Consider the following 22,645-nt stretch of genomic DNA (forward strand, 5'->3'; position numbering starts at 1 on the left):
TGTGTATGTGTGCGAGCGCATTTCAAAGTGAATGTGTCACCTTGCGTAATCGGATACTTACATATAACTGTGCGTGATTTTGCATATGTGTTTCTGTATCTGATAGTTAGTTTGCAAACGTGCGTGCGAGTACTTGAGTACACAATTCTGTACGTTTCCATCCATGCGTGCGTGTGCGTGTTTTCCCCCAGGTACTTTCAATACAGCTTGGGTTTTCAATTGACTTTTTTTTAACAATATCCACAAATAAAAGCTTCGGCCCTCTGATTCACTGCTCAAACTTTTTACTTTTTACCTAAAAAGTTCAACTGTTCAGAAACAAATAAATTCATTGTTCACTTCACAACAGTTTACCAGCATTTCTAAGTCTGCTTTTGTTATTGTCTGTGAAGTATTTGTTAAAAACTCCGAAAAAATCTTTTAGTTTTCTATCAGGATATAAAGCCTGGTAAGCCACTCTGGCAATTCTTTTCAACTGTTCAATAATCACAGAACAATTATCACAATACACTATACTTATCACTGTACAATCACTCTACAGATATAATAATAATTATAAAATTATTGCTATATAATTAGGACCATACAATTATTAATATAAAATTATCTCAATACATTTATCACTACACAATAATTACTAAGCAATTTTCAGCACACTGGTTTACCAAGAGCTGTAAGGAGTTGTAACCATAGAGAGAGGGGTCAGGTAAGGGGATGTAGGAGAGAGGGTCAGGTAAGGGGATGTAGGAGAGAGGGTCAGGTAAGGGGATGTAGGAGAGAGGGGTCAGGTAAGGGGATGTAAGAGGGTCAGGTAAGGTGATGTAAGAGGGTCAGGTAAGGTGATGTAAGAGGGTCACGTAAGGTGATGTAAGAGGGTCAGGTAAGGTGATGTAAGAGGGTCAGGTAAGGTGATGTAAGAGGGTCAGGTAAGGTGATGTAAGAGGGTCAGGTAAGGTGATGTAAGAGGGTCAGGTAAGGTGATGTAAGAGGGTCAGGTAAGGTGATGTAAGAGGGTCAGGTAAGGTGATGTAAGATGGTCAGGTAAGGGGATGTAAGAGAGAGGGGAACTATTTCCTAATAAAAATATGCTTCAGACGGGGATGTTTGATATCAATATGGTTATTTCACACAACCATACACCAAAAGAAGTTGTTAAAGACGTGAATGATGAAGTGTTGTGCAGAGTTGTGAGATTAAAAAGTAATGAATTTGAAAGATATTGGGACTTTTCACAGCTGTTCTTTGCTGATGATGCAGCTCTTGTGGGAGACAGTGAAAAACAAAATTGAAAAGGTTAGTGGACGAATTTGGGAGGGTAAGTAAATGAAGGAAACCGGAAATGATCATAAATAAGTCAGGTGGAGAGAGTAATAGAAGGTATGGATAAAGAAAGATTGGATATCAGATGTGAGTGGAGTATGGAGGAAGTGTAGGCGGATGGATCTATGAAATATGTGGTGGATCATAAAACACACGAGGAGAAACAGATAGATGGAGAGTTTATACATATGTGGAAAGAAATTTACCTATGGTAAAGTTCCAGAACACAATGTTTCCAGCACTTTTATATAAGTGTGATACATGAGTAATATGAATTTTCAACAATACAGCGAGAGGGAAGGTACAAGGCTATGTGTGGTGTGAATATTATGCAGAGAACCAGAAGCGTAGAAATTAGAAGACAGAGAGGAGAGGTTTTGAAGCGGTTTTGGCATCTAGAGAGGAAAGAAGAGCAGGGGTCGTACCACGAAGAGTTTGAAGCAGTAAATTAGATTTTGAGTGCTAGGGCTTGAGAATTCAGCAGGCTTGAGTAAGCGAGTTAAATCGGAATAGAGACAAGTGGTTTTCTTCGAGCAAATCACTATAATAATCAAAGTCCCTTATATCACGTCTAAAGAATGATATAAGTGGTTTAGAAAAGCGACAAGTTGAAGAATGAGACACTTGCCCAACATGTCGGACTAGTGTATTTTTCCAAAGGTGACTCCACCTCCTCCTGCTTCTACTCATCTCACTGCAGTATATGAGTCACTTCTCCGAGCATATGCTGTACTTTTCTGAAGACTGATGGACTGAACACATGGACTCCAGGCTGGGGAGTGATCTCCTCAAGCTCCTTCTCATCTTCCACCGGTCCTCTCTGTATTGGAATGACGAAATCACTGGCTGGCGAAACGTTTCCTCAATAAAAATCCCAAAATGTTGGAAAAGTGTCTCATTCTTCAACGTCTAAGAAGCTCTAGGGTAGAGGCTGCCAGTTACGAAACAAAACATTACCTTTAAAATAAAACATTGATTCTATCTTCATGACGTCAATGTTTTAAGTAGCAATATTTTTCTTTAAGTTTCCAAATCGGATATACCTAAGAAAACTCGACAACAGACATTTTGAAAAATCTAGGATTTCCCAAATACATAAGAGAATATATGCTCTAACATTTTTCGTTTTTATTTTATATTTCCTTTATAAATCGTTATAATACAAAATGCATTTACTTACTATTTTTTTAAATATTTACCAGAAGTTAATATCTTATTTTCAGTAAGATGGCTGTACTTAGCTTGTCAGATTAAATATTAGAAAATTGTCCTCTCAAGAATTTATATATATATATATATATATATATATATATATATATATATATATATATATATATATATATATAAGTAGATCCTTTCGTGGGGTATGTCATGATGTTGCTGAAGGGCTCTTGATCCGAGGAACTTAAATTTTCTTCCTCACTCGGATTAAATCTGATTACTCCCAATTTCCCAGATGCTGTACGATCCCTCGGAGTAACAATAATAATAATAATAACAATAATAATAATAATAATAACAATAATAATAATAATAATAATAATGATAATAATAATAATAATAATAATAATAATAATAATAACAATAATAATAATAATAATAACAACAATAATAACAATAATAATAATAATAATAAAAATAATAATAATAATAATAATAATAATAATAATAATAATAATAATAATAATAATAATAATAATAATCACCAAGTTCTATTTATGTTACTATTAAATAAGGCATAAAACACAATTATTGAAATATTTATTGAAATAATATAAATGGTTTACTATCGACAACAGAAAAAAATACATGTTGCAGAAATAGCGTTTTTTGGGGGACAACGTTTAGCTCTGTGTAGAGGTGGTTTAATTAACCTAACTTATAAAGCTGACTTGGTGAAGGTGACCTGGTGAAGGTGACTTGGTGAAGGTGATTTGGTGAAGGTGACTTGGTGAAGGTGATTTGATGAAGGTGATTTGATGAAGGTGACTTAATGAAGGTGATCTGGTAAAGGTGACTCGATGAAGGGGACTTGTTGAATGTGACTCGATGAAGGCGGCTTGTTGAAGGTGATTTGGTGAAGATGACTTGATGAAGGTGATTCGATGAAGGTGACTTAATAAAGCTGACTTATAAAGCTGACTTGATAAAGCTAACTTGATGAAACTGACTTACAAAGCTGAAAATCTGACCTAATATAAACTTACTCAGACTCGGACATCTGTCCTTCAACTCAGTAAACAGTTGTTCAGTGCAACTAAAACACAATATATTTTAACAACGATCAACATTCCTACTTAAACACTACAAAACATCGCTGAAGTACTAAGCAATATTTCTGCTTGTCCTTTAATTCTCATTAATTCCAGAGCTTAAACAACGCTGCAAATGATGTGTTTTATTTTTCAAGCGTTGAATTCATTGTTTTCACGACTGATTGTCTGACTGTTATTCAGAATTTGTGTATAAGTGTAACCTTGGTATTACCAATAATGGAAACTCCATTCTTAGCCAAAATTAATTAGCATGTTAGGTTTAAGGTCAATTGCCTGCACGAATGTTATTGAGGCTGCATCACCTATTCACTCTCAAGAATACTTTTATCTCAGTAACTCTGGGATTATACACAGAGATGTATATCGCAGTATAAGGGTGTGCATGAATTGTACATACATATATTACACATATGTTTAACAATTCGCAGACAGACGATATTATTTACAGATATTATTTCTCATTCCACACCAGCATTCGAGCCTATAAACTCGGCATCAGAGTACACAGCACTTTATCCACACAGCCAGACTCCAGACTTGGTTGTGTGGATAAAGTACTGTGTACTCTGATGTCGAGTTTGCAGGTTCGAATCCTGCTGTGGACTGTGAGACAATGTTTATATATATACATACATACATATATATATATATATACATATATATATATATATATATATATATATATATATATATATATATATATATATATATATATATATATATATATATGTCGTGCCGAATATGTAAAACTGGTCAATTAGCAAGAACTCATTTAAAATTAAGTCCTTTCGAAAATTTTCTCTTATACGGTTAAACATATATTTTTTTCATTAATGTTAATGTAAAAATTTTTAATTTTGCACAAAAAGAATCTTATAAAACTTACCTAACCTTATTATAACAAGAACAATTTATTTTAGCTTAACCCAACAATATATATTTTAGATTTGTTTACAATAATTTAATACTAAACACAGTGAAATATATTTTTTTTCGTTACGTTCAGAATGATTTTGGCGAAATTATTGCATACAAAAACTTTCGCTTGTCCTATATGGCGAGATGAGCGTTGCTATTTAAGCCAAGATGGCAAGTTCTGCCTGTTCGGCACGACATATATATATATATATATATATATATATATATATATATATATATATATATATATATATATATATATATATATATATATGTATATATATATATATATATATATATATATATATATATATATATATATATATATGTATATATATATATATATATATATATATATATATATATATATATATATATATATATATATATATATATATATATATATATATATATATATATTTCAACAAGTCGGTCGTCTCCCACCGAGGCAGGGTGACCCCAAAAAAAAAGAAAGAAAATCCCCAAAAAGAAAATACTTTCATCATCATTCAACACTTTCACCACACTCACACATTATCACTGCTTTTGCAGAGGTGCTCAGAATACAACAGTTTAGAAGCATATACGTATAGAGATACACAACATATCCCTCCAAACTGCCAATATCCCAAACTCCTCCTTTAAAGTGCAGGCATTGTACTTCCCATTTCCAGGACTCAAGTCCGACTATATGAAAATACCCGGTTTCCCTGAATCCCTTCACTAAATATTACCCTGCTCACACTCCAACAGATCGTCAGGTCCCAAGTATCATTCGTCTCCATTCACTCCTATCTAACACGCTCATGCACGCTTGCTGGAAGTCCAAGCCCCTCACCCACAAAACCTCCTTTACCTCCTCTTTCCAACCCTTTCGAGGACGACCCCTACCCCTCTTTCCTTCCCCTATAGATTTATATGCTTTCCATGTCATTCTACTTTGATCCATTCTCTCTAAATGACCAAACCACCTCAACAACCCCTCTTCTGCCCTCTGACTAATGCTTTTATTAACTCCACACCTTCTCCTAATTTCCACACTCCGAATTTTCTGCATAATATTTACACCACACATTGCCCTTAGACAGGACATCTCCACTGCCTCCAACCGTCTCCTCGCTGCTGCATTTACCACCCAAGCTTCACATCCATATAAGAGTGTTGGTACTACTATACTTTCATACATTCCCTTCTTTGCCTCCATAGATAACGTTTTTTGACTCCACATATACCTCAACGCACCACTCACCTTTTTTCCCTCATCAATTCTATGATTAACCTCATCCTTCATAAATCCATCCGCCGACACGTCAACTCCCAAGTATCTGAAAACATTCACTTCTTCCATACTCCTCCTCCCCAATTTGATATCCAATTTTTCTTTATCTAAATCATTTGATACCCTCATCACCTTACTCTTTTCTATGTTCACTTTCAACTTTCTGCCTTTACACACATTCTCAAACTCATCCACTAACCTTTGCAATTTTTCTTTAGAATCTCCCATAAGCACAGTATCATCAGCAAAAGTAACTGTGTCAATATATATATATATATATATATATATATATATATATATATATATATATATATATATATATATATATATATATATATATATATATAATATATAAATGAACTCACCGTGGTCTCGACAGGTAGCAGGTCCATCATCGTTGTACTACTGAGCTGTGGTTAGGGCGACAGTAACCCACTGCTGGTGACCTCTGAAGCAGACATGTCACATACGTGTTGTTATTGGAACCTTTCCATTTGCAAGCCTCGTAGCTCAGTGGTAGAACACTGGACTCTGGACTATGAAGCCATTATAATAAGTTCTATAGCTTTCATAATTATTAAAGTAACTTTGTGCATGTGTCGTAAAGTATAATTATCAAATAGCTCATAAATAGACTACATATACATAGAAAATGAATACACAGGCACAGAAAAAAGTACATAAACACACGGGAAATATATGCATATGCATACTCCACAAATACTCTCATCCACCTCACGCCACAAATGTATACATACGGATTTCTTGTGCACACAAGTAGTATAAACATGCCCTTTACTCGCGCAAACAACACAAATACGCACTTATGCTTCACACACAGACGCACAGACACAGACACAAACACTCACACACACACACACACACGCACACACACACACACACACACACACACACACACACACACACACACACACACACACACACACACACACACACATACTCAACACTCACACAAATACACACACACACACACACACACACACACACACACACACAACGCCAGCGGAATGGGAGGCAATCAGATTTCGATACGAAGAAGTGAAAGGTACTTCCAATTAAGCACATAACACAGGCAAAGATAGCCAGTATAAGTATAAATAAGCTGCGTATCGGAGAGTACACAGCACCAGTATTGAACCCACACCTCACCAGTCAAGAAACACATTCATCTCTTAAGCAGAGATTAAAGTAAATTCCTGGTGTATATATGTTGTTACACATCTCTAGGTGTATATAGTTACACACCTCTCAGTGTATATTGTTACACACCTCTCAATGTATATTGTTACACACCTCTCAGTGTATATTGTTACACACCTCTCAGTGTATATTGTTACACACCTCTCAGTGTATATTGTTACACACCTCTCAGTGTATATTGTTACACACCTCTCAGTGTATATTGTTACACACCTCTCAGTGTACATTGTTACACATCTCTCAGTGTATATTGTTACACACCTCTCAGTGTATATTGTTAAACACCTCTCAATGTATATTGTTACACACCTCTCAGTGTATATATCCTTGTAAATTATTATTATTGTTAAATATAAATTTGTTATGAATTCGTTGTTTCGTTGGTCCCTTCATGGAGAAACGCTAAGCCCGTAAGGGATGTATAACGTATGGGGAATGAGAGGTAATCATGTTTGATCCGAGGAATGGAATTTTTAAAACATGGATAGGGAAACGCTAAATCCGTAGGTGGGTCACTCATCGTTTGGGGAATGGACGATAATTCGGCTTGATTCAAGCAGAGGATGCCTCTACTTCCATGGATCAAGAGCTTTTCACAAGGGCCAAGGCACCTCTCTGGAAGGGTCGAAGAATGGAAAGATAGCTCCAGTTCCCTGGATTATGAGCTGTTCACCAGCAACAAGGCCCTCTGGTAGCAGTAATGACATTGAATAACGACAGGAGGATGAATGAGACACATATGGGAATCTTTTTGAAGACGTTTCGCCCTCCAGTGGCTTTATCAATTCTAGTGTCTAATTTCGACATCTTTAAATAACAATAATATTGCTAGAATTACCGACAATATGTTGGGTAAAAGGACACAAGCGTAACTAATGTGACATTTCAATGTGGCAACGTTTGGCTCTCCAGAAGCTTTGTCAAGCCATCGTAACGGCTTGACAAAGCTCCTGGAGAGTGAAACGTTTCCACAGTAAAGATTCCCAAATGTTGCAAAAATATCTAATTCTTCAGCAATTGTAGATTTCTAAAGTATCTTGAAATTCTGTGAAGTTTCTCTGCCAAAATGGGCATTTGTTGTACCGTTTATTTCTTAATTTATCGATCGTAAATTTGGAAGAAAAATTGCATTATATGCATTTAAACTTGCGAAATTTTGTTACTATGGATTTAAAAGTGGGGCACCATATCCCCTGTTATATATCACAATTGTTTTTATTTCACCATCTCGATATTTGTAAAATATTTTGAGTTGTTAGTGTAGTGTGAGTCACGCTATTGTTTTTTTCTGGATTTTGTTAATGCCGCCCAGCTGCTTATGTTCACGGGGAAGTGTTGAAGTTTTTTCAACGCTATGTTCCTCAGTGGTTCTTGAACACTGTTACTTAGTGGTTCTTCAACACGATGTTCCTCAGTGGTTCTTGAACACTGTTACTTAGTGGTCCTTCAACACGATGTTCCTCAGTGGTTCTTGAACACTGTTACTTAGTGGTCCTTCAACACGATGTTCCTCAGTGGTTCTTGAACACTGTTACTTAGTGGTTCTTCAACACGATGTTCCTCAGTGGTTCTTGAACACTGTTACTTAGTGGTCCTTCAACACGATGCTCCTCAGTGGTTCTTGAACACTGTTACTTAGTGGTCCTTCAACACGATGTTCCTCAGTGGTTCTTGAACACTGTTACTTAGTGGTCCTTCAACACGATGTTCCTCAGTGGTTCTTGAACACTGTTACTTAGTGGTCCTTCAACACGATGTTCCTCAGTGGTTCTTGAACACTGTTACTTAGTGGTCCTTCAACACGATGTTCCTCAGTGGTTCTTGAACACTGTTACTTAGTGGTCCTTCAACACGATGTTCCTCAGTGGTTCTTGAACACTGTTACTTAGTGGTCCTTCAACACTGTTACTCGGTGGTCCTTCAACGCTATGTTTCTCAGTGGTTCTCGAACACTGTTACTTAGTGGTTCTTCAACACGATGTTCCTCAGTGGTTCTTGAACACTGTTACTTAGTGGTCCTTCAACACTGTTACTCGGTGGTCCTTCAACACGATGTTCGTCAGTGGTTCTTGAACACTGTTTCTCAGTGGTTCTCGAGCACTGTTACTCAGTAGTCCTTCAACACTGTCACTCGGTGGTCCTTCAACGCTATGTTCCTCAGTGGTTCATGAATACTATCACTCAGTGGCCCTTCAACACTATGTTCCTCAGTGGTTCTTCAACACAATGTTCCTCAGTGGTCCTTGAACAATGGGGGATCACAGAATACCTTCGGTAGCAGCGACTCAGTCACTGAAGAGACAGAGGTAGGTTAAGTCTTCTCTCCCTCAAGGCTTCTCTCTCTCTTCGATGCTTTCACAACTTTTATCAAACCATCCATAATCTTCATGTGAATTATTTTCTATTTCAGCTATTGGCCATTACAGACTAACTTTTCTACGTTGAGCTTCACCATGCATTTACATTTCTAATCGATTATTTTTTTTTTCTAAATCTTCGTCCAATTATTTTGATTTTCTAGCATGAATTATGGGTTTGAATCGGAAGACATATTTATAGAGCTATTTATTCGCGCGAGTGTGTGAGTGTGTATGTGTGTATGTGTGTGTGTGTGAGTGTGTGTGTGTGTATGTGTATGTGTGTGTGTATGTGTGTGTGAGTGTGTCTGTGTGTTTAGTCTTCTCATACTACCCGCCCCATTCATATTTACAGCTGGCCAATATCTGTACACTGTTTGCTATATCGCACTTCTGTTATTGGCTGCTGCCTACGCCCTTTTATATGTCACAGCCTCCGTTTCACTGGCAGTAAGGCCTGATTTATGCTTGATTGAAATTGAAAAGCACCATGCATCACAATAATGCTTTTTTTTCAAAAAGAGTATTTTTATTTGCTCTGGTGTACAATTCTCTGCATTATGGAGTGTGTTTGGTTATGCATATATATGTATATGTCGTGCCGAATAGGTACAGCTTGTCAATTATCAAGAACTCATTTAAAATTAAGTCCTTTCTAAAATTTTCTCTTATACGTTTAAAACTATACTTTTTTCATTTATGTTAATGTAGAAATAAATAATTTTGTACCAAAAGAGCCTTAGAAAACTTACCTAACCTTATTATTACAAGTTCAATTTAATTTAGCCTAATCCAGTTAAATATACTTTAGATAAGTTTACAATAATTTAATAATAAACAAACACAATGAAATATGTTTTTTTACGTTACGTTCAGGATGATATTTGCGAAATTACTGCATACAAAAATTTTCGCTTGCCTTATTAGGCAAGAAGAGCGTTGCTATTTAAGCCAAAATCGCAAGTTTTACCTATTCGGCACACACACACACACACACACACACACACACACACACACACACACACACACACACACACACACACACACACACACATATATATATATATATATATATATATATATATATATATATATATATATATATATATATATATATATATATATATATATATATATATATATATATATATATATATATATATATATGTATATATATATATATATATATATATATATATAATATATATATATATATATATATATATATATATATATATATATATATGTATATAATATATATATACATATATGTTATATATATATGTTATATATATATATATAATTATATATATATATACATATATATATATATATATATGTATATAATATATATATACATATATGTTATATATATATATATATATATATATATATATATATATGTATATACATATATATATATATATATATATATATATATATATATATATATATATATATATATATATATATATGCATATATATATATATATATATATATATATATATATATATATATATATATATATATATATATATATATATATATATATATATATATATATATATATATATATATATATATATATATATATATATATATATATATATATATATATATATATATATATATATATATATATATATATATATATGTATATATATATAACGAAATATGTTGAGTCCCATAGCCTCGATGTAAAATGTCTTCAAGGAAAAGTGTGTTGGTGCACTCAGTGGCCACTTTATTTGGTACAACTTACTAGTATTGGATAGGGCTCTCCTTTGCCTACAGAACAGCCTTAACTCTTCATGACATAGATTTAACAAGGTACTGGAAATATTCGACAGAGATTCGGCTCCATGGTGGTGTGGCAGCCTCATGCAGTTGCTCTAGATTTGTTGGATGCATATTCATGCTGGGAATCTCCTGCTCCACAACATCCCAAAGATTTCAGCCAATTTCTGAGCCTATCATCTGCATGTAGCTGCAGAAATAGCGATTCGTCAGACGAGGCGACAGTTTGCCAGTCTTCATCTCTCCAGTTTTGGTGAACCTGTGATCACTGTCGTCAGTTTCCTGTTCTTACCTGACTGGAGTGAAACATGATGTGGTTCTCTGCTGCTGGAGCCCATACACTTCAAAGTTTAGCTATTTGTGCGTTTAGAGACGCTCTTCTGCATAGCACTGTTGTAACACGTGGTTATTTGAGTTATTTTCGCCTCCTTGTCAGCTTGAAACATTCTGGCCCATCTTCTCTCACCTCTTTCATTGTCCACAAAACTGGCGCTCAATGGATGTTTTGTGCTTTTTACCCCATTCTCTGTAAATTCTAGTGACTGTTGTGCGTGAAAATCCCAGGAGATCAGCAGTTTCTGAGATACTCAGCCAACCCGTCTGTCACCAACTGAACCTCTTGATCATGTCTGCATCATTTTAGGCATTGAGATGCTGCCACGTGATCGGCTGATTAGATATTTGTGTACAGGTGTACCTAATAAAGTGTTCACTATATAAGAACATAAGAACATAAACACAGACACAAACACATTACATATATATATATATATATATATATATATATATATATATATATATATATATATATATATATATGTGTGTGTGTGTGTGTGTGTGTGTGTGTGTGTGTGTGTGTGTGTGTGTGTGTGTGTGTGTGTGTGTGTGTGTGTGTGTGTGTGTGTAAACTTGAATTTTGTAAATATATTCTGGTAACTGTAGTGCAGAAAATTGTGAACAGGAACAGTTGAGAGCCACCGACTAGAAATTGAAACATTTCAACTCCTGACTCAAGTAAAGTTTTCACCATGATTATGGTGGTGCTGGTGTATGGTTGGTTGATGGTGGTGGTGGTGTATGGTTGGTTGATGGTGGTGGTGGTGTATGGTTGGTTGATGGTGGTGGTGGTGTATGGTTGGTTGATGGTGGTGGTGGTGTATGGTTGGTTGATGGTGGTGCTGGTGTATGGTTGGTTGATGGTGGTGGTGGTGTATGGTTGGTTGATGGTGGTGCTGGTGTATGGTTGGTTGATGGTGGTGGTGGTGTATGGTTGGTTGATGGTGGTGCTGGTGTATGGTTGGTTGATGGTGGTGCTGGTGTATGGTTGGTTGATGGTGGTAGTGGTGTATGGTTGGTTGATGGTGGTGGTGGTGTATGGTTGGTTGATGGTGGTGGTGGTGTATGGTTGGTTGATGGTGGTGCTGGTGTATGGTTGGTTGATGGTGGTGGTGGTGTATGGTTGGTTGATGGTGGTGCTGGTGTATGGTTGGTTGATGGTGGTGGTGGTGTATGGTTGATTGATGGTGGTGCTGGTGTATGGTTGGTTGATGGTGGTGGTGGTGTATGGTTGGTTGATGGTGGTGCTGGTGTATGGTTGGTTGTTGGTGGTGCTGGTGTATGGTTGGTTGATGGTGGTGCTGGTGTATGGTTGGTTGATGGTGGTGCTGGTGTATGGTTGGTTGATGGTGGTGCTGGTGTATGGTTGGTTGATGGTGGTGCTGGTGTATGGTTGGTTGATGGTGGTGCTGGTGTATGGTTGGTTGATGGTGGTGCTGGTGTATGGTTGGTTGATGGTGGTGCTGGTGTATGGTTGGTTGATGGTGGTGCTGGTGTATGGTTGGTTGATGGTGGTGCTGGTGTATGGTTGGTTGATGGTGGTGCTGGTGTATGGTTGGTTGATGGTGGTGCTGGTGTATGGTTGGTTGATGGTGGTGCTGGTGTATGGTTGGTTGATGGTGGTGGTGGTGTATGGTTGGTTGATGGTGGTGCTGGTGTATGGTTGGTTGATGGTGGTGCTGGTGTATGGTTGGTTGATGGTGGTGCTGGTGTATGGTTGGTTGATGGTGGTGCTGGTGTATGGTTGGTTGATGGTGGTGGTGGTGTATTGGTGGTTGATGGTGGTGCTGGTGTATAGTTGGTTGATAGTGGTGGTGGTGTATGGTTGGTTGATGGTGGTGGTGGTGTATGGTTGGTTGATGGTGGTGGTGGTGTATGGTTGGTTGATGGTGGTGCTGGTGTATGGTTGGTTGATGGTGGTGCTGGTGTATGGTTGGTTGATGGTGGTGCTGGTGTATGGTTGGTTGATGGTGGTGGTGGTGTATGGTTGGTTGATGGTGGTGCTGGTGTATGGTTGGTTGATGGTGGTGCTGGTGTATGGTTGGTTGATGGTGGTGCTGGTGTATGGTTGGTTGATGGTGGTGCTGGTGTATGGTTGGTTGATGGTGGTGCTGGTGTATGGTTGGTTGATGGTGGTGCTGGTGTATGGTTGGTTGATGGTGGTGCTGGTGTATGGTTGGTTGATGGTGGTGGTGGTGTATGGGTGGTTGATGGTGGTGCTGGTGTATAGTTGGTTGATAGTGGTGGTGGTGTATGGTTGGTTGATGGTGGTGGTGGTGTATGGTTGGTTGATGGTGGTGGTGGTGTATGGTTGGTTGATGGTGGTGCTGGTGTATGGTTGGTTGATGGTGGTGCTGGTGTATGGTTGGTTGATGGTGGTGGTGGTGTATGGTTGGTTGATGGTGGTGCTGGTGTATGGTTGGTTGATGGTGGTGGTGGTGTATGGTTGGTTGATGGTGGTGCTGGTGTATGGTTGGTTGATGGTGGTGCTGGTGTATGGTTGGTTGATGGTGGTGCTGGTGTATGGTTGGTTGATGGTGGTGGTGGTGTATTGGTGGTTGATGGTGGTGCTGGTGTATAGTTGGTTGATAGTGGTGGTGGTGTATGGTTGGTTGATGGTGGTGGTGGTGTATGGTTGGTTGATGGTGGTGGTGGTGTATGGTTGGTTGATGGTGGTGCTGGTGTATGGTTGGTTGATGGTGGTGCTGGTGTATGGTTGGTTGATGGTGGTGCTGGTGTATGGTTGGTTGATGGTGGTGGTGGTGTATGGTTGGTTGATGGTGGTGCTGGTGTATGGTTGGTTGATGGTGGTGCTGGTGTATGGTTGGTTGATGGTGGTGCTGGTGTATGGTTGGTTGATGGTGGTGCTGGTGTATGGTTGGTTGATGGTGGTGCTGGTGTATGGTTGGTTGATGGTGGTGCTGGTGTATGGTTGGTTGATGGTGGTGCTGGTGTATGGTTGGTTGATGGTGGTGGTGGTGTATGGGTGGTTGATGGTGGTGCTGGTGTATAGTTGGTTGATAGTGGTGGTGGTGTATGGTTGGTTGATGGTGGTGGTGGTGTATGGTTGGTTGATGGTGGTGGTGGTGTATGGTTGGTTGATGGTGGTGCTGGTGTATGGTTGGTTGATGGTGGTGCTGGTGTATGGTTGGTTGATGGTGGTGGTGGTGTATGGTTGGTTGATGGTGGTGCTGGTGTATGGTTGGTTGATGGTGGTGGTGGTGTATGGTTGGTTGATGGTGGTGCTGGTGTATGGTTGGTTGATGGTGGTGCTGGTGTATGGTTGGTTGATGGTGGTGCTGGTGTATGGTTGGTTGATGGTGGTGCTGGTGTATGGTTGGTTGATGGTGGTGCTGGTGTATGGTTGGTTGATAGTGGTGGTGGTGTATGGTTGGTTGATGGTGGTGCTGGTGTATGGTTGGTTGATGGTGGTGCTGGTGTATGGTTGGTTGATGGTGGTGCTGGTGTATGGGTGGTTGATGGTGGTGCTGGTGTATAGTTGGTTGATAGTGGTGGTGGTGTATGGTTGGTTGATGGTGGTGCTGGTGTATAGTTGGTTGATAGTGGTGGTGGTGTATGGTTGGTTGATGGTGGTGCTGGTGTATGGTTGGTTGATGGTGGTGCTGGTGTATGGGTGGTTGATGGTGGTGCTGGTGTATAGTTGGTTGATAGTGGTGGTGGTGTATGGTTGGTTGATGGTGGTGCTGGTGTATAGTTGGTTGATAGTGGTGGTGGTGTATGGTTGGTTGATGGTGGTGCTGGTGTATAGTTGGTTGATAGTGGTGGTGGTGTATGGTTGGTTGATGGTGGGTGCAGTTTTTGGCTGTTTGGTGCCTCGTCTTATGTTTCGTCTTTGATGTATGTCATGTCTATTTCTCTCCTTGACGTGCGTCCTGTCTCGTATTCTGTCTGTGGCGTGTGCGTTGTCTCGTGTTCTGTCCTTCCAATGACACTACCAATGCAATAATCCACTACCCATACAATAACACACTACCCATACAATAACACACTACCCATACAATAACACACTACCCATACAATAACACACTACCCATACAATAACACACTACCCATACAATAACACACTACCCATACAATAACACACTACCCATACAATAACACACTACCCATACAATAACACACTACCCATACAATAACACACTACCCATACAATAACACACTACCCATACAATAACACACTACCCATACAATAACACACTACCCATACAATAATAGTCTGGTCCATTCCTATACAAACTAATATATTGTTTTAACTTTTATCAATTAATCAGGTTCCATGTTTTCCAAAATTTCACCCATTTATTAGTTTGCCTTTCTCTAGTATACATTGCTCCCCTTCCCGTCTCTCTCTTTCTCTCTCTCTCTCTCTCTCTCTCTCTCTCTCTCTCTCTCTTTCTCTCTCTCTCTCTCTCTCTCTCTCTCTCTCTCTCTTTCTCTTTCTCTTTCTCTCTCTCTCTCTCTCTCTCTCTCTCTCTCTCTCTCTCTCTCTCTCTCTCTATATATATATATATATATATATATATATAAATATATATATATATATATATATATATATATATATCCGGCCTTGCTTATCTTGCAACATTATACTTTTCCCTCTCGCTTCCCTTCTCTTCGCTTTCCTCTCCTGACCAGCCGGGCTGTGGCTCGTACGTTGGTTTGCGTGCAGCCAGCAGTAACAGTCTGGTTGATCAGGCTCTGATCCACCAGGAGGCCTGGTCACAGACCGGGCCGCGGGGGCGTTGACCCCCGGAACTCTCTCCAGGTAAACTGCAGGTAATAGCTAATATTTATAAAGAGATTCAGGGAAACCGGTTAGCCGGACTTGAGTACTGGAGGTAGGAAGTACAGTGGTGCACCCTGAAGTAGGGGTGGACACATCTTGTAGTTTTTGAACTATAGTATCTGTATGCCTCTGGCAAGACAGTGATGGAATGAGTAATCGTAAAAGTGTTTCTTTTTTTCGGGCCACCTTGCCTCGGTTGGATTTAAAGACTCGAATTAGGGCGAGTTTAAAATTATTACCAACCCGGTTGGGGCTAGAGTTCGAGCCTACGAAATAAAAAAAACATGATTAAATATTTCTTCAAGTCCCCCAGTCCGAGTAGGTCCGATGATGCAGTCCAATGGCGTGACTGGTGTGAAACGCGAAGCGAAAGCAATAGGTGTCACGTAGTTGGATTGTTAGAGACTCACCTCACACACTGAACTTCGTGGTTCGATCCCCGGTAAAGGTGGAAAGATTAGGATGTATTTCCTTAAGATACTTGCTGTTTTTGCTCATCTATCAGTAAAATAGGTACTTGGGCGTTAGCCGACCAGTGTGGTCACATCCCGGGGATAAAACTGACCTAATTTGCTCGAAATGCTCTGCATAATAAGGGTCTTTCTAGTAGTGTGTCATTGATGTCAGCTAGTCCTGTATACCTTGAACATGTACTTGTAGAAATAAAAGATTGTTATTAATAGGCAAATCTCACGAACATTGTGACATCATTCCAAACTCGGAACATTACAATGCTTTTGATAAGACGCGATATGTGGTAATGTACAGAAGACCTTTCGTCTGTCAAGGACAATCAGCAATCATCTGGAAACCTATGGAGTCCCTGGTGGGCGAAACGTTTTCTCAAAAACATGCCATAAACAGCATACTGTGTCTTAATAACGTGCTTGTCGGTGAATAATGCCACTTGACTCACGAAATCGTAATGACACGATTGCAAACAAACCATACCATGGGCGGGATTTGAACCCGCGGTCTGGAGTTTTGAGACTCTCTGACCGCGGGTTCAAATCCCGCCCGTGGTATGGTTTAATTATACCACTGATATACAGTACAGAGTAGAGAATAAACGGTACAATACCGTGACTGGGGCAATACACAAATAAGTCCCATATATGATAAAAAAAAGTACAAAGTGTGTGTGTGTGTATGTGTGTGTGTGTGTGTGTGTGTGTGTGTGTGTGTGTGTGTGTGTGTGTGTGTGTGTGTGTGTGTGTGTGTGTGTGTGTGTGTGTGTGTGTGTGTGTGTGTGTGTGTGTGTGTGTGTGTGTGTGTGTGTGTGAGCGTGCGTCCGCAACATTTCAAGTATAAAAGAAAGAGAAAAGCTTTGTGTGTAGCGTGGAAACCAAAGCCCTCAATAGATTGAGGGAAAATCATCGAGGCAAGCTTATGGGAAATATTATTTACGTGTAAAGTGGCAGAGAAGTGAAGGTGAACGAAATATATAAGCACTGCAAAAGTGGCGAAAAGAGAAGAGGTAAAATTGTTGGCCAACGACAAGTATCATATATCTGTCTAATATATCATTAATAATATACCCTATAAAATATATACGTGTTCAGAAGGATATAGCCCATAAACAAGACTCTACCCCACCATCAAGACTCTACCCCACCATCAAGACTCTACCCCACCATCAAGAATCTACCCCACCATCAAGAATCTACCCCACCATCAAGAATCTACCCCACCATCAAGAATCTACCCCACCATCAAGACTCTACCCCACCATCAAGAATCTACCCCACCATCAAGACTCTACCCCACCATCAAGACTCTACCCCACCATCAAGACTCTACCCCACCATCAACAATCTACCCCACCATCAAGACTCTACCCCACCATCAACAATCTACCCCACCATCAAGACTCTACCCCACCATCAAGAATCTACCCCACCATCAAGACTCTACCCCACCATCAAGAATCTACTCCACCATCAAGACTCTACCCCTCCATCAAGAATCTACCCCACCATCAAGAATCTACCCCACCATCAAGAATCTATCCCACCATCAAGACTCTACCCCTCCATCAAGAATCTACCCCACCATCAAGAATCTACCCCACCATCAAGAATCTACCCCACCATCAAGAATCTACCCCACCATCAAGAATCTACCCCACCATCAAGACTACCCCTCCATCAAGAATCTACCCCACCATCAAGACTCTACCCACCATCAAGACTCTACCCACCATCAAGACTCTACCCACCATCAAGACTCTACCCCACCATCAAGACCTCAGGGTTTCATACCTATGATTGTGTTCAGTCTTTAATTCACTGAAAAAATAAATTTATAAAAATGATGAAAAAATGAACATGTCGCTTGTGTCATCACATTAAATAATACATTTTTTTTAGTTTACAAAAAAAACATTCCTTTCATGCAAATTGCAAAAGAAAAAAAATACCCATATTTAACTATTAACAATTTGTCAATTTTTTTTTTAAGTTTTTCAGTTGTGTCAATTTTATTTTTAAATATTCTTTTACTGTTTGCGTAATGATCTTATTTTTCTGTTGTATGTTGTCCAGTCACGTATTTTTGCTGCATCGACACCATGCCTAACCCTTCTAGGGTAGGGTAGGTGCCTGAGCCCGAGCCTTTAGCTCATAAGACTGTCATTCCCATTTGCCCCCTTGTGGCGGGGATGGTAGACCAGAGACGCCTAGCTTGTGGCTAGGCCTGGGGACAGTTGGTCCCGAAGATGAGGAGGTACTTGTGCCTCCTCCCATGGGAGACTTAGGTCTCAGACACTCCCTAAAGAGGGAGCCAAGGCCGGGCCACCACTTGGAAAAGGCCCGGGGCGGGAGAATACCAGCGAATCTTTAATAATAATAATTCTGCTGCACAGAAAATCAGTTCCAAGCATAAATTAAGCAAAATTAAGCAAAATTAAGAAAAATGTTTCGAAATCGCAGAACAGGCGAAATATTCACAAACACTAATCTTACGTCGAAGGAGACTCGAACCTACTAACCTTGGGGCGAGGAATCCTATATACATCAAGAGAATCTTGTATACACAGCGAAGCTTACACAGCGTGGAATGTATGTCTATCTGTTTACAAGTTTTCCTTTGCATGTCTGATCTTTACATGTATAAATTTTCTCATTCTTTCTGCGTTATGCTTGTTAACGTGTCATCACATCTCTGTATCTTCATACTTATCACAATTATCTATATTCACATCTTTCTCTATAGCTAAACATACATCTATGTAACATGGCATCATTTTATACGTGATATAAAACTTTTGCTTGATTAGAGACCTGAAAAATATTCATTGCATCAATCGATAAATTATATATATATATATATATATATATATATATATATATATATATATATATATATATATATATATATATATATATATATATATATATATATATATGTATAAAGTTTTTCTTCTTCTCTTTTTTATTAAAAGTCTACAGGAGAAGGGGTTACTAGCCCATTGCTCCCGGCATTTTAGTCGCCTCATACGACACGCATGGCTTACGGAGGAAAGATTCTTTTCCACTTCCCCATGGACAATAGAAGAAATAAAGAGGAACAAGAGCTATTTAGAAAAAGGAGAAAAACCTAGATGTATGTATATATATATGCATGTGCGTGTCTGTGAAGTGTGACCAAAGTGTAAGTAGGAGTAGCAAGATATCCCTGTTATCTAGCGTGTTTATGAGACAGAAAAAGAAACCAGCAATCCTACCATCATGCAAAATAAATTACAGGTTTCTGTTTCACAGTCATCTGGCAGGACGGTAGTACTTCCCTGGGTGGTTGCTGTCTACCAACCTACTACCTAGAGTGCCTGCACTCTGAAGGAGGGGTGTTAATGTTGCAGTTTAAAAACTGTAGTGTAAAGCACCCTTCTGGCAAGAGAGTGATGGAGTGAATGATGGTGAAAGTTTTTCTTTTTCGGGCCACCCTGAATTGGTGGGAATCGGCCAGTGTGATAATAATATATATATATATATATATATATATATATATATATATATATATATATATATATATATATATATATATATATATATGGAGATGAAAAAAAGAATATTATTTTTAGATAAATTCTACAACAACTTTGAACATTCAGCTGGGAAGTAGTTACCTGCTCTTGAAATATATTTTGAATAAAACAAGATTTGTTCGCTATCAATGCAATACGTGGCCTCTAAAATACGGATTCTGACCCGAATATTCACATTGCCGCTCTGTTATTAAATTCTATATAAAAGTATTTTAAGTATGCGTTCTCGCCATTGCTAAATTCATTCATTTAAAAGAATTCATTAAGAGGTTCGCGAGTTCATCAATTAATCCGATAAATGTTTAATTAGAAACGAATATTGATGTGGAAAAATATTCCAGCCTTATGTTACTGAAAACTGAGTTTGAATAAAAGTAGAAAGTAAATCTTGTCAATAATAACACTATTTTTTTTCCTTTCAAGTAATATTGAGCAACATTGTGAATGTTATTCTGGCGAGCTCTCAACGAGGAGTCGTAGCTGTATATAATTAAAGACAAAAAGTCACTGAGTGTGGCAGGTTCCTCTATTTAAATATACCTACATATATATATACATATATATATATATATATATATATATATATATATATATATATATATATATATATATATATATATATATATATATATATATATATATATATATATTGGTTCTCCCTTACCATGAAAACTTGGTTGATATGCCTTCTCTTCTTAAGACTTTTAATATTAAAGTTGTATTCAAAAATCTTGATACAGTAAAAAAACTTTTGATAAAGAATTCCCCCCAAAATGCTGATGGATGTGTCTATAAGATTCCTTGTAAAATTTGCGATAAAGTTTATTACGGTCAAACTGGTAAAAATCTCGAACTAAGATTAAAACAACATAAATATAGCATTAGAACTGGACAAGATTCCAATGCTCTATTTATTCATGTAAGAGATTTTAACCATCCAATTGATTTTCAAAAAGTTGAGAAAGTTGTATCAAGCAAGTCCATGGTCGACAGGAATATAATTGAATCTTGTTTCATAAAAAGCAGTTTTGACAATAATATGAATATTTCCTTTGGTTTATATAAATTAGATCCATTTATAATTAATAGAATTTGGGAAGAATTTAATAATACACTGGACAAATAATTTTTTAATTTTCTTGGGTAGAATAGCTTGGGGGTGAGTTGTGCAAAGGACCTATCCAAGTTGGCTCGCCGCGCGTCACGTGTTTAACCGTTGTGGGATCTGATAGTGAGGTTAGGTTAGGTAAGGTTCGTGCTGGCCGGGCCCCTTATATAGCTTCCTTGGATGCTTCACTTTCATAGTTCCTTGATAATGTGAGTAGTCACGAAAGCGCTTGGAATTTCTCTATTCTTTCAGAGTGGTTGTTTTGCATATATATATATATATATATATATATATATATATATATATATATATATATATATATATATATATATATATATATATATATATATATATATATATTATATATATATATATATATATATATATATATATATATATATATATATATATATATATATATATATATATATATATATATAATATATATATATAAGGAGAGAGTGACGGAAAGAGAGTCTGGAAAATCAACAGCTCTAACTCTTTCAAGAGTGAGTGCAGTCAGTCAGCTGTGGCAGACATAATACTAGCCCACCACTTAACTGACTTAGCTATAGCACCCTCAAAAAAATGTCTCAAATTCGTATCCCACTGAAATTTTAATATAACCAGCGGTCACCAACTGCCATCCCACCTTAAGATTTTACAGAGATTTCTCTCCGCCACCTCTAGAATCACAGCGTAGCTCTGGTTCCAGCTGCTGTCTTCGAAACGTAAACAAATAATTAGATTTTTTTCCAGATGCTGAGCCGAGTCTTGAATTATGGGCATGATTATCATTAGACTTCCTCCAAACTACTCAGCTGTTGCGGCATTGTTATGAACTGTAACCTGTTACAGTCTGAACACTTTGTAATTAGCAGGCCCAATATTACTTTTAATTGAACTGATAGAATTGTAACGTGCCTGAATTGTAACGTGCTGGAACTGTAACGTGCTCTAATTGTAACGTGCTGGAACTGTAACGTGCTCTAATTGTAACGTGCTCTAATTGTAACGTGCTCTAATTGTAATGTGCTGGAATTACACTACAAAGATAGTGAAGGACTTTATATTTTATTTTTCTTTATTTAAGAATTCTTTTCTTAAACTTCTTAATGTAATTTAAATAAACAGTAGTGTCAAGGTTAGTTGTTCATAAGTTCTTGTATTAATGCAACAA

This window comes from Cherax quadricarinatus, chromosome 50 (assembly GCF_038502225.1).
Source record: "Cherax quadricarinatus isolate ZL_2023a chromosome 50, ASM3850222v1, whole genome shotgun sequence".
NCBI lineage: Eukaryota > Metazoa > Arthropoda > Malacostraca > Decapoda > Parastacidae > Cherax > Cherax quadricarinatus.